This window comes from Macrosteles quadrilineatus, unplaced genomic scaffold (genome assembly GCF_028750875.1).
Source record: "Macrosteles quadrilineatus isolate MER2022 unplaced genomic scaffold, UCM_ALF_1.0 Scaffold_19__1_contigs__length_3004403, whole genome shotgun sequence".
NCBI lineage: Eukaryota > Metazoa > Arthropoda > Insecta > Hemiptera > Cicadellidae > Macrosteles > Macrosteles quadrilineatus.
Window position 1 is genome coordinate 195,658 of NW_026542612.1, and position 12,740 is coordinate 208,397.

A 12,740-nucleotide genomic window follows, 5' to 3' on the forward strand; every position below is an offset into this window, starting at 1 on the left:
CAGTCATGTGACATGTGCAGTGTTTAGCTTCCCTTCACCTATGTCGTCATTAATCTCATTAATTGTGACCCTGTATTAAGAAAGGTCCTCTAGTCAGTTTTAATTTATTTAACATATTGGTTTGTCAACATTTATTGGACGCAATTGCCTGCTGCGTCATTTAAATTCTACATAAACTCTTGAGTGTCACTTCCGAACTGATTATAGTATATCTCCCGCACAGCTAATATACTGAGATGATTTCCCCCAGAATTCGGGTTTACTACATTGATGATCTTAGACGTGCATGTCACTGCTAATATCCTCGCATGCGGACACTCTCATATTAGACTATCATATTGAGGCAATAACAAACTAACTTGCAACTCTCTGAAAAGAGAACAGTTTGTGAGATGGATCCAACCCCAAGTAAAACTTCTATTTCTTGTTACCACGAGAATAACAGGCTGATAAATTCAGGATGAGGACGTTTTCTCCAGGTTCAATTAGATTTCATCAAGGATTCTTTTTGAGACTTGATTTCTGGTTCACGACTTGGCTGGTCTGCAGTTAGTGGTTACTTTCTTGGATTCAGTTCTTACAAGGGGAAATTTTGTAATATTACAACCTATGTGGCTACTAATACCAGAAAATTATTTTTAACTAACAAAAAAATTACATATATATTTACCAGTAGGATTTAAAAAATTAAAATTAGGTATTACCGATTTAAGTCAGTCAATCAAAGTTAAGTTATGTTAATCAGGCGAGGTGTTAACCCGTCCTACGTACGGGAATTCAGTAGTAAGTTAAAACCGTGTACAATTCAGATCAGCTAGTTTACACAAATAAAGACAAAGTTTCTTGCAGTTTTAATGTGAAAAATCATCTTGTAAACAAATGTTGTGTCACCAAATAAGTTTTTATTCCATCATAGGCCTATACGATATGCATTTTAAATCCGATAATTTTACAATAAAACAGCAATTCTGCTATTTTTACGATGTGAAAAGCGTTGAAGTGAGATTTGCAGCCGATTCGCACAGATGCACACTGATTATAATAAAGAGTTGGGTTAAACATAATAAATTGGCAGACACTATTTAATACAAACAAACATGTTTAAACCTACATTGTCTTCTTCCTTTTTAAGACAAATGTGTGTACGTCAAATGGAAATATTAATATTTAATGTATGTTAAATAGCCGTGTGGAATGTATAGGTAGCCGCATGCCAGACACAACGGTACAGGTGGTGCTGTTGTTTGCTGCTGTATTACCTGTTGAATGTTGAATGCACTCACGTGATGACGGCGTGGTCAAGGACCTTGAACAACACTCGTGCCATCTCCACCTCCTGGTAGTCCTCACAACTCTGTCTCTGTCTTCATCCATCACGCAAAGATTCTCTGCGAGTTTGTGCATTTATTAGAAGTAAATTACTTAATGATCAGTCAATATTTTGGCTTCCAAGCAGACATTGAAATAGGATCATGTTTCAGCTGTACAATAATGTGGGATACTGGACCCAGCTTTCTCTGATCATTCGTCTTTCAATAAATGATCCTGTCAAATAAAACCGGTGATCTTAGTCAGTAACAAAGCTACATAGATCATCTGACCACATTCTTCACTCATATTTGTGTTAAAATACTTCAGATGGCATTCCCATCTCAATTATTGGTACAGGTTCATGGCTCAAAGATAAATTACGTATAACAATCGACTTTTGAATACTGAAGTAGACGTCTCACTATATGGACCAACTGAAGCAAATTTCTATGCAGACATTAAATAGTTTAAAGAACCACCCACAGATTGCACTATGTATTCATTATTGAATCTATATTTCCCTTTCAGTTTTTGATACTACTATAGTTGGTAGTGAAGAAAAAGATACTTCAGATTTCGATAAATTGGCTTTAATATTAGGTACGAACGTAAAGTCGGTGAATGAGTAAAGAAACGGTCATTTACAATAGCGCATTGTAACATATGCATGTAACATTGTATGTAACATTGCAACAACACATTGTCTAAGACTGTGGTTCATGGCTCGATTGATCCAACGCTTTTCTAATTATCAAATGCAACTTCAACATGGCAATAAATGTATCACAGAACATGGCTATAGCACCGGTATCTGTAGTCTAAGATTACCAGTAATTTTCTAAGCAGGTATTTTATTAAAATGTGTATATGTAACATTTTGTTTTCCTGTTTTCGGGAATTTTCCCAACGGAACAAAACGATAGCGTTTTCACTATATACCCTAACTATAGCGCAATTATCATAATTTGCACAATTAACACGATTAATATCATAATTGATAGTGCCAATAATTTACATGAAAAGTTTTTAGATATTATAAATACGCAGCGCATTATAAGCAAGCATTCTGATGATCGAACTTTATTTAAAAACATACCAAGACAGATGAAAATAAATGTTAAAGTTAGGTTATTAGCATAAATTATTCCACCAGTCTATACCAGTTTTGTTTTTACAAGTTCCACTTAACGAGCCGCCAAAGCTGAGCTGTCAGTCAACTTATCTCATTACGTACTTCACATAGACTGTGACAAAAACCAGACTTGGCTATAATGCGAAACACGTCCATACAGTGCATGTATACGGAGTACGGACTACCACCCACATTGTCAGCACTCTGCATATTCATACACACTGAAACAGATATCAAGCTAAACGTGTATAGCCATACGTTTTCTAGAAGGGTGGTTCTATTCTTCATTAAGGGCTTATGTCAGAGAAGTCTGCATTTCCCAATTTGTTCTACAAGACTTTGTACATTGTAGTTGAGTATTGTGATATACAAACAGCTGGATGGTACTCACTTGACACTTTTATAGCTATTTACATTACAAGTGTAGTAAGAGCGTTTTTACATCACGCAAGTGAATGTTGTGCAACGAGCTCAAGCGAGTTGCATAATTCACCTAAGTGATGTAAACACGCTCTTGCGTAACGTGTAACGTACAAGATTTTACCTGACCCGACAATATACACGGGGTTACGTACAATATTTTTCATTATCCATTTCACTCATCTTCTAAGAGTAACGTTCTTTTACAAACAAAAGCTAGGTTAGGAAAATACTTGAAAGCATAACAATAACATTCAAGCGCACAGCTGATTTCTAGCGTTGAACGTCGTTGGCTCCATAGAGGTATAATTTTTAAGTTAAGCACTCAATGTTATTTAAATGGGTTTCATTACCTCACCGAGTGAGTTTTTTTTTCAACTTTACATCACTCGAGAAGTAAGGAAGTTGTATACATCACGCTTGTGATAGGGAAGTTTAACATGGCGGGTTAGGTAAAAACATATTATCTATACCAACAATGTTTAAACCTACATTGCACACATCAAAGCCTATTGTATTACAAATCCTATAGTACATTCATAATTGTAATCAAATTGTTCCAGCCTGAGTAAATGAAAAGAAACGCCCCATCACAAATCAATTAAATGACTCAAAACCCTTATTATTTAGAAAACTAACTGACTACTGATATCATAAAAAAGTAAGGAATGACGAAACGTGTATGAACTACAAAAAGAGGAAAAGTAAACCGTTTTAGTAAGTGAAAGTCAGTCTATGTATATTAAAATGATAAGAAATTGTCTTTACAATATTTTAAACAAAGTAAACAAACCTAAATTGTCCCAAATTCTGGAGATGACGTATTTAATTCCAAGTATACTACATATTTTCAAACACCTCTGTGCTTGTAAATATAACGATCAGACACGGAGTAAACCAATATAAATACGCCCACTCATAAAGTTCATACATATTGACCTTATATCCCGAAATAAAATAAAGTTTTGATGGACTTCCGCGAAACAGATTTGATTAGTAATAAATGTAGCTAAACTGATCACAGTCACTGTACACTGTAAACGGTCCAGGGAGAGCGTGAAAGCCGTTGTGGCTCAATTAGACTTGTGATTGGCGACTTAATGGGTCCGGAATTGCAAATCACGGCGAGTGCGACAATTGGAGTGAGGACTTGGTTATAATAATGGTTGACACACGAGATATAACAAAGGGAATGTGACATCAAACACGAGTTACGTTTGTGACCAAATTGCGATCGTAATTCGACTCCAAGTGCATCAATCATTTGACTGTTTTTGGTTTAACATTGCTTGTTACTATTTCGGTTTTAGTGTAGATGTGTTACTCAAATAATTCAGATTTTGTACTAAAAATGTTAGTTCTATTACTAACTTCGCAATTTTTATTTCCCATTTGGCAAAGGCAAAGTTAATCAAAAAACCAACGCAAGTTACCTGCAATTGTATTATAACTAAAAAGACAACTGTACACTCGTTCTGGAATAATGTGATCTACATTTTGGAACAAAACAAAAAGGTGTAAAACTAATTTGTAACTAAAGACGTAAAATTCTACATTCTTCAGGTGTAAAACAAAAAGGATTACAGGCTTTCAAGGCGATTGTTAAAGATATGCTTATTAGTTTTATTTCTTAAGAATGTTGCATTTTAATTTAATTTAATTTATTTGTAATTGACAAAATTTTGCATTTAAAACAGAATTTTGTATATATGATGTACGCTGGATAAATAAAGACTTTATTTATTTATTTATTTTGCATTATAGGCTACTTACAATTGATTTGAGACAGCTACACCACCTTTGCATGTTTTTAGCTGAGTGTTACGTAAATTATATTATTATAAATAACCCCACCTCAGCAAACCTGCAGTGTAAGCGAATTTGAATTGGTCTAATTGGATTTTAACTGAAATATTTCCATATACAAGTCATATTTAGTCCACATTTTAATATCACTCGTTTTACGAGTGCTTAGGTTTGCGTTTACGGGGAAGGTGAAAAGATGTTTTTATCAAATGTAGGCTTTGTTTTTATCAAATGTATAATGTATGTATTATTGGCTGGAATAAAAACAATTGCCAAATTTTATTAAAACATAGCCATAAACATGCAAACTACAACAGTTTACTTTTTTCCATGGCATGTGAATTTTAAATGTACAGTTATTTTGGAATTTTTTCAGTAACCTTATGTACAACAATGCGTCAATATGCACAATTGTGTTTTTTTTTTAAGCTGTACAATGAAATCACAGGCAATTCAGAATGCACACTCGTTCTCTAGCAAATAGCAAAGACCTAGTCCTAAACTTCACGTCATCAGATAAAAAATAAGTGTTAACTATATAAAACATGATTGAAGATTTTTTATTTTTTAAGCATATCAATTTTATTTACAAAATTACATAGAAAAGATTTTAATTTTAAAATACTATCTACTTGGGATGTATAAAAAAATCGAATGAAAGCTCAATAGAGCAATGGGGGAATTGCGGCACCATCTTCAAATTGAATGCTTCGAATTTTACGTCTAGTTCCCCGTAGCCTAAGCGAAACTGCTCGAATGATGGAAAGCTGGCTTTGGATCCTCAACCATCCGATAATTTGGGAGTACAGTATGGTTTTCTCCATTTTACAGCCAGGGCTTCGCTTGTTCTCCTCCGAAACGCTTCATATTCTTTGTGGGGGACTCCTTCCGTGGAACATATTAATGGCGTGAAGCTTCCTCTGATGTCTGCGGCTGCTTTGTCATATTTATTGTGTTTCTGAACGGCATGGTTTCGAGATATTGTTCCCCATTCTTGGTTGGCGTAAGAGGGAGCGTCAGCATTAACAATGCGATGATCAAAAAACGCTACTCTCTCAGCCTCCCAAATACCATTAACTTTAAAATCAGCTTTTAAAGAAGGTACATTGTTTGCGGGGTCAGCTTCTCTCATAAAAGGCTCGATTTCAACCCCTTTCCAGGCCATATTTGCTATCGCAGCACAGTGGTCTCGATGTTGATCATGCCCATGATTGATCAATCCTCCTTTTTTACAATTTAAAGCATGTGTAAGGTTCATAGGTAGATCACAAATAATTTGAAGATTTTTAAGCCAAGTTCTGCATTTTATCCAAAATTTGATAAATTTTTGTCTTTATTAATTCCTTGGATTTAGGTTATGTCAATGTATAATTTAATTTCTCTAAGCGATCCTAAGTAGTTCACACATATTCATCACAATTGACATTCGTCACCTGTCAACTTCCTGACCTTTCACCTTAACCTTCTCAACGAGTTGAGTCAACAAAATTTCCGTAATGGAAGTGGAGCCGGTAGAAAGTAGATTATCTCTGTGGCGGTATCTGAGGTGGTGATGGCAGTGGTGGCGCTCCACTGCCTGTAGTATCGTCAGTCCAGTGCTTGTCGACTCACTAGGTGGATCACAGCGAGATCAGGTAGGCAGATGTATCCGTACGTTGGTGTCGCTTGAGTCTGAATTCAATTGTTGATTTGTATGTAACCATACAAAACAATTTTACTTAATTAATTTTAAACTAAATGACGAATCTTTATTTTAAAATGAGTGTTTTGTGGTACATCAAGGATTTGAGTCGTAAAAAGTAAAGTGTCAAAAATAACGTGGCAGTTTTAGGTTATTCATTTAACATTATAATAGCTAATCAAATTCTGTGTTACTTTTCATGTTAATATAAATCATTAAATATTGAACTGGGTTGGAGTTTTCTCGTCGTTTTAGGTTAGGCTTGCACTAATAGTGGTTTAACATTATTGTTTACTTTGGTGTGGTTCTCAAAAAACTTACAAGTTGTCAAGATAAGACAAAACAGGATTTACTTTACTTCTACCTCCGTCAAACAGTACGACGATTATTCAGTTCAATCAGATGTTTTTCGTTGCGATGAAATTTTCGAAGGTTGTAACTTCATTAAACACATAAAATTAAATCCCACACTACACAAACATAAAAACGGAACGTACACACGTTAGGTATACATTTAGATAGCGATCATGATAATGAGTCCGGGTGCGGTAATATATTCTTTTTTTGTGCTACGGTAATTTTTATGTAAGCGATTTCAACTAAATAACCGTGGACTATTTGACCGATATATTGCCAAACCTGTTTTTGTCTTAACAACAGATTCTAGGGACCAGAAACATGAATTGATATCAAATATAATCCCCGTTGGGCTGTGTGAGGAAAATTTAATGGAAGATATTTTTACTGGACGGAGCCATAGATTTATTTGCTAGATGTCAAAAACAGTACAATAAATTTAATACGTTATGGTCATTGACAACATTTTTAATAGAGCTATTAAGTCCACAGTATCAATACATTTAAAATTCATTTTATACTGGGGTGTGGTAATAGTTTAAACTACTCAAAAACTGTGTTGTTTTAAAATTAATCTAAACTTAAAAATGCAACGAGTTCTGTAAAACCAATCACTAAATCAATTCAACACATTTTTTGTATTTGAATTACAACATCTAGTTTAATTGCTGTGCAAACAACGTGCATTGATAAGCTTCTCAATGTAGTCTGTTGATCGCTACACCACAACTACGTGCTACGTTGTTTGTTGTTGCTAGTCGCTGATTTCAGTAGCCTACTGTGTTTGGTCAAGAGAAGATGAGGTAATTGGTGTCATTTCGCTGATTCACCAAAACACAGAATGTTTCGAGTACCTAGTAAGTGAATTAATCCGGTGTCATGAGTGACATCAATTTGTAGGGTAATCGCTAAAACAAATCGATTTTCGCATTTAAAATACAACGTTTTGTGACCACATCCATAACCCAATATCCCCTAGAACATACCCTAGAATGGAGGCAAATTTTTCACAAATACTTAAGACAGAATTAACATTTATTATTATTCCATGCGAAAATTAATTAATTTCGTGTTATCTAAGAAGTATCCGGGTACAATGTACCGTATCTATTCATTATTATTTTGAATACAATGGTGACAACAAGTATAGGAATAATTTAAAATAATGATTGTGGAAAAATTAAAACAAAAAAACTTGAGTGGACAAGAAATAAATTATTTATTTATTTAATCAATTATTTCGAATATGAATTATTCTAAAGTACCACATTCAGCACATAGAAAAATAACCGGATGAGTATTTAAATACAAATACTTTACACCTAGACACTGTCTTTGTAACACTCAGTTATTAGTAGGAAGTATACGATTGTTGATATAGAAAAATATGTGTGTATTGGCAATACGATTTAAACAAAATTTATCTTATTTAAAATATTACAGAAATATGGGGAACCCATGTAATATTTACACATAGATTAAACTGATGCTATTTATTTTAACGAAGTGTTAGTTAGTTTTTTATTGAACGTTTAAAATAATAAACACCTAATTATAAAACGAAATTTAATAGGTCTCTGATTAATTTTTTTGATTGTGATTTGTGTCATTGTAAAGTTAAAACTATTCGATCATCTAAATAAAAACTTGCTCATCAGCTTCTTGCCTCCCTCAAGGAAATTAGTTCTAGAACCAGTTTGATTTAGTGTCTGTACTTTTGTTGTTTTTGTTGGATTTAGCAATTTATCTAAAGAACAATATCCACTAAACTATGATTATCGGACACCTAAATATACGTATACCACCTGCAAATCTTGGTTTGTAATTATTGTGCATGATTAAGGAAGGTGCGCACACAAGATGTCGTGTGATAGAAGTTTGTCGGTGACGCAAGCAGTCTGTTCACTAAACACTGGTTACTGGTCACTCACTGATCATGTCGGAAGAGGCAACAACCAGTGAGTTATTTAAACCCGATAATAACAGAACAGGTGAAGTTGACCTTGGAAACTGCGGTGCGGCGTCTAGCAGGTCTGCTGCAGCAAATTATACGTCACAGCACAAACCAGGGTCTGGTCCACACATGTGACAGAACGGGCACGAGACTGATAGATAAATTGGGCTGAAATTGCTAAACTCTTTGACATGATTATAAAATTAACGAGTATTTTTACACATATCTTATCTGTAGGCCTATTATTCCTACCACACAAGTTTGGTCAAATTTGTTGAAAAATGTATGGGTTAAGATAGCTTTAAAAGCACATTTTACAGCAATACAGCAATACAGAAGCAAGTAAGAATATACGATGAAGACTATGTTCTAGAACTATTTCCATTAGGGTATTCACACTATAATGTACAAAGAATCGCTCCCTTGTGTAAAGAACGCAGTAAGCTTGTTAATAACTACTGTATACCGAGCAAAGAAACAGAGCAAACCAGCTAGATATACATGACGTCACGGACTCGTCTTCAAAGAGTAGGTCTGAAACGTTGCTGATATACTTGACACCGAAAATAAAACTGTTTGTGAGAGGTGTATAACCACAGCGGGTTTGTATGATCTGTTTGTGGTTCGTTTGTGTATTTGTGAAGAAATAATTCATGATACTGCGATTCTCTTTGACAATAGCGTTTAAAGAATTCATAACAGAAATAGCATGTTGTGCTGAAGAGGTGGCTATGGCTGAAGCCTCCAATACGAGCTAGTGTTTATCCGAATGTTGATATTATTAAGGAAACAATGCCAGCACGAAATGTAAATTGAGTATTTTATTTTTAAAATGTCAGGCAATGAGAATGAGGTATATGGTGTATTTTATATCGTAACTAGTTACAGTCACAGTACGCCTTTTAAAATTATTTTTCTCATTTTTATAGGCATAGTTTTCTTGTATGACTGTTTATTATTTCATGTCTTCTCTTTTCACGTGCCAATATAAATAATATAGTCGCATTAATTACCATTAATCGTAACATTATTAATTCTTCTATGTCGTACATATATTTCTTTAGAACTTCTTCGTCCAAAGTAACATGAAAAACATTTTTATATTCATTATACTTATTTCATATAATGTATACACAGACGTCAAATTTTCGAAGGTTTTAGGGGGATTTACTCAGCTGTGGTTGTGAGTTCTGATTCGTGATTTCCTACCATACTGCATAACCGGTTCTTCCACGTTGCTTTACCACTGTACCACTGTACCTAGCAGCAACCCAACCACTGTGACTGTGGTCGTGGTCGTGGTGTTATGGTTATGGGAGTGAACGCCCGGATATCAAACAACCGGTTTAGTTTCGCAGCTATTATTCTGCAATACATTTGACAGAACCGGTCTATCACGTGACAGACGCCCTCCGACCGAGTCACCGTTAGTTTGTTAAGAAGGTCGTGAGTGATAAAGATGCAGCTGGGGTCGCTGCTGAAACTATTGATTGGAGGTGGTCTAATTTCTTATGGCACGGTATCCTCTAATGTAGAACGGCTAGAAGAGAAATATATACCTACTGGCCTACACATTGGCGAGACTGTACCCTGTATCTTAAGAATTGAAGATAATCTACTCTTAGGAAGCAGGTGCAGTCAATTAATACCATGTGATTAGCATTGCCGTTGAGAATGGCATTAACTTAACAAATGCGGGTCTTGCACACAATCTTGAGGTATATTGAGCACTTCAGATTATCTGATGACTTGTAGGTTGGACTGGTTTGCAAAGATTTTGTGGCGGTTTGTTGGGCTGGTTCAGTTCAGGTATTTGTCTACAATTTATTAAGTCTTATTCCGTAATTAACAACATCAAACTCATTTGGTTTGAGATCACGATGAATAGACGTTGGGAATAGCAGTCTAATTCGTAAGTTACTTCCATTCCCCAATGCAGTATCTTTAGAAGAAATGCCATATATGTATAACATCAACTGCAATCGACCCACATCAAGGACGTGGAAGTCACCTGCTTGTTCGGCTGTAGCGATGCAAGGACGTAGATATAAACTCTCTAGTACAATACATGGTAGATTGAACATTGACCTAGGCTATGTCGGCGGCCGCTGTCAGCGCCAGCGGTTGTTGAATAACGCAGCTTGTTCACACTTCAGGCGCGATTTACACCGTTACAGCAACGTTATATAACAATCCTCAGTTTTGGGACATTTGTTCAGTCACTTCAATATGAATTAATTGATACGGAATTATTCTCAAAATCTTAGAGTCGCCGACTCGAAACAAAAGACTTTGTCGAAATAACCCTAGACAGGTTGACTTAAATATGGTTAGCTGTTATTGCGTGATCCGATTACAACGTTTGCAGGTTCGGTCTCTTAGCTTCTGGTTCTGAGTTACCTCTCAGGAAGAAAATTATAAATTGCCAGTAGTGTCAATACACATCTAAGCAATATGTTTTAAAATGCATTACCATTCAAATTCCTGCTACCAAAATGCAAAGAACAATTAAATAAACTTCATGATTCCCATGTTTTATCGGGTCACCAAAAGTGTACGGTGGTCCCTCGCCGAGCATCTTGTGCTTTATAAAATTTATATTCGCACACTTGGCTTGTTCGGACCGGAATTTTACCGCTCTGGGTTTGTACCCTCTGGAATTCTATCACCTGCCAACATGAATCTATGTATGTACAGTTCCACCCCGTACATTGCCCAAATAAACGTTAGTTCTAGATGCAAAGGTGCCTTTCCCAGTATTGCACGTGAATACTTTTTCCTTCCGGTACTATGAATATTGTTACTTACCCCACCAAACTAAACAAGTAAATAAAGTGAAGTCAATTTAAATATTTGTAATTTTGTTTGTATTTTGCAACCATTTTGTACTTGTACTAATCCCAAATGTAAACTGCTTGAATGTTTAAGTCAAATGATAGCATTAGTTGTACGCCTATTTACATTTTAGGGATTGTGCTTTGATGTTTGTTTCAGTCATTGTAAATGTATCACAAATGGTTTATAACTAGATTAACGAAGTTTTCGTTATAAAGTAGTTCGGTATTTTTTTATAATGCATCTAAATTATTATATTTGTTCAAATAAGCGCTGTATTCCTGCTACACATGTAATAAGTGTAACCACCGTAAGTGATGCAGTGAAAGGTTCCAATTGACTTGAGGCGAGGAAAGTAAGTGCTTATTCATTATGCCAATTATTGCTCGGTACAGTTCAGTTCAGTTTATGATACGGCCATTGCATATCATTACGAGAGTCGAGAGTTATTCGTCCTGTAGCATTACTGGACTTGGATCATGGTTGCAAGTTACGAATCTCCATATCGCTTCATAAACTAATACATCTTCAAAATCCTTTATTTTCAAGGTTTCTACGATCACATTTATTTTGCTTTCCTCTTTCCCGAATTATCTGAGAAATTGAAGGACATCCTAGTTAATTTAAGTCCGAACATTAAGGTTTATAAAAACTTTTAATCGCAAAATGCGTGCAACTTTACCATTCATTCTTGTTTTAAAGATAAACAACGATGTAGCCAAACTTGTTGGCGATGCGTTCATGTTGTGAAATAGTTATTTGTGCAACTAGTGAGAAAAGTGAGCAATTGACTCACTCGAGAGAAATCCTTACTCACGAGCCGTAGGCGAGTAAGGAATGGTTTCTCGAGTGAGACAATTGTACTTTGAACTCGAGTTGCACATTATACTTTTCCTACAATTACCATAAAACAAATAAATTGGTGAAGAAACATAACCTATTTTTACACAGAAGTGAACTTTTAATATAACATTTATTGTGAAGTGACAAATACAACAGTACAACAGCTGACCAGCTGATTTACAGCCAGTGCTGCCAACGTATTTCGCGCGCATACGACGTTGCCTGCTACGCGCTCACTTGCCTTTACGTTGAAAATCTGGAGTGAGACAAAGTAATTAGAGTGAGACAATGTTAACATTGTCTCACTGATGAGCGAATTGGCCACTTTGCTTTCTCAAATCAGTGAGAGAACATGTACATTGTTAGGTAACTGTAGGAAAAGATTCATTTCTGATCACTAA

General features: G+C 35.3%; 1 protein-coding gene across 2 annotated transcripts in view; it reads left to right on the forward strand.

Annotated features, from left to right (window-relative positions):
* Nucleotides 1–12,740, forward strand: part of LOC129005332 (facilitated trehalose transporter Tret1-like) — an 85,303-nt gene that overhangs the window by 20,765 nt on the left and 51,798 nt on the right. Inside the window, exon 1 of one of the 2 annotated variants that reach the window (XM_054434197.1) lies at nucleotides 6,202–6,303. The exons of the other annotated variant lie outside the window; for it this stretch is intronic. The gene's annotated coding sequence lies outside the window, so the exon portion shown is untranslated. Of the gene's footprint in view, nucleotides 1–6,201; nucleotides 6,304–12,740 lie in introns of those variants that run through there. 2 annotated transcript variants of the gene reach the window in all.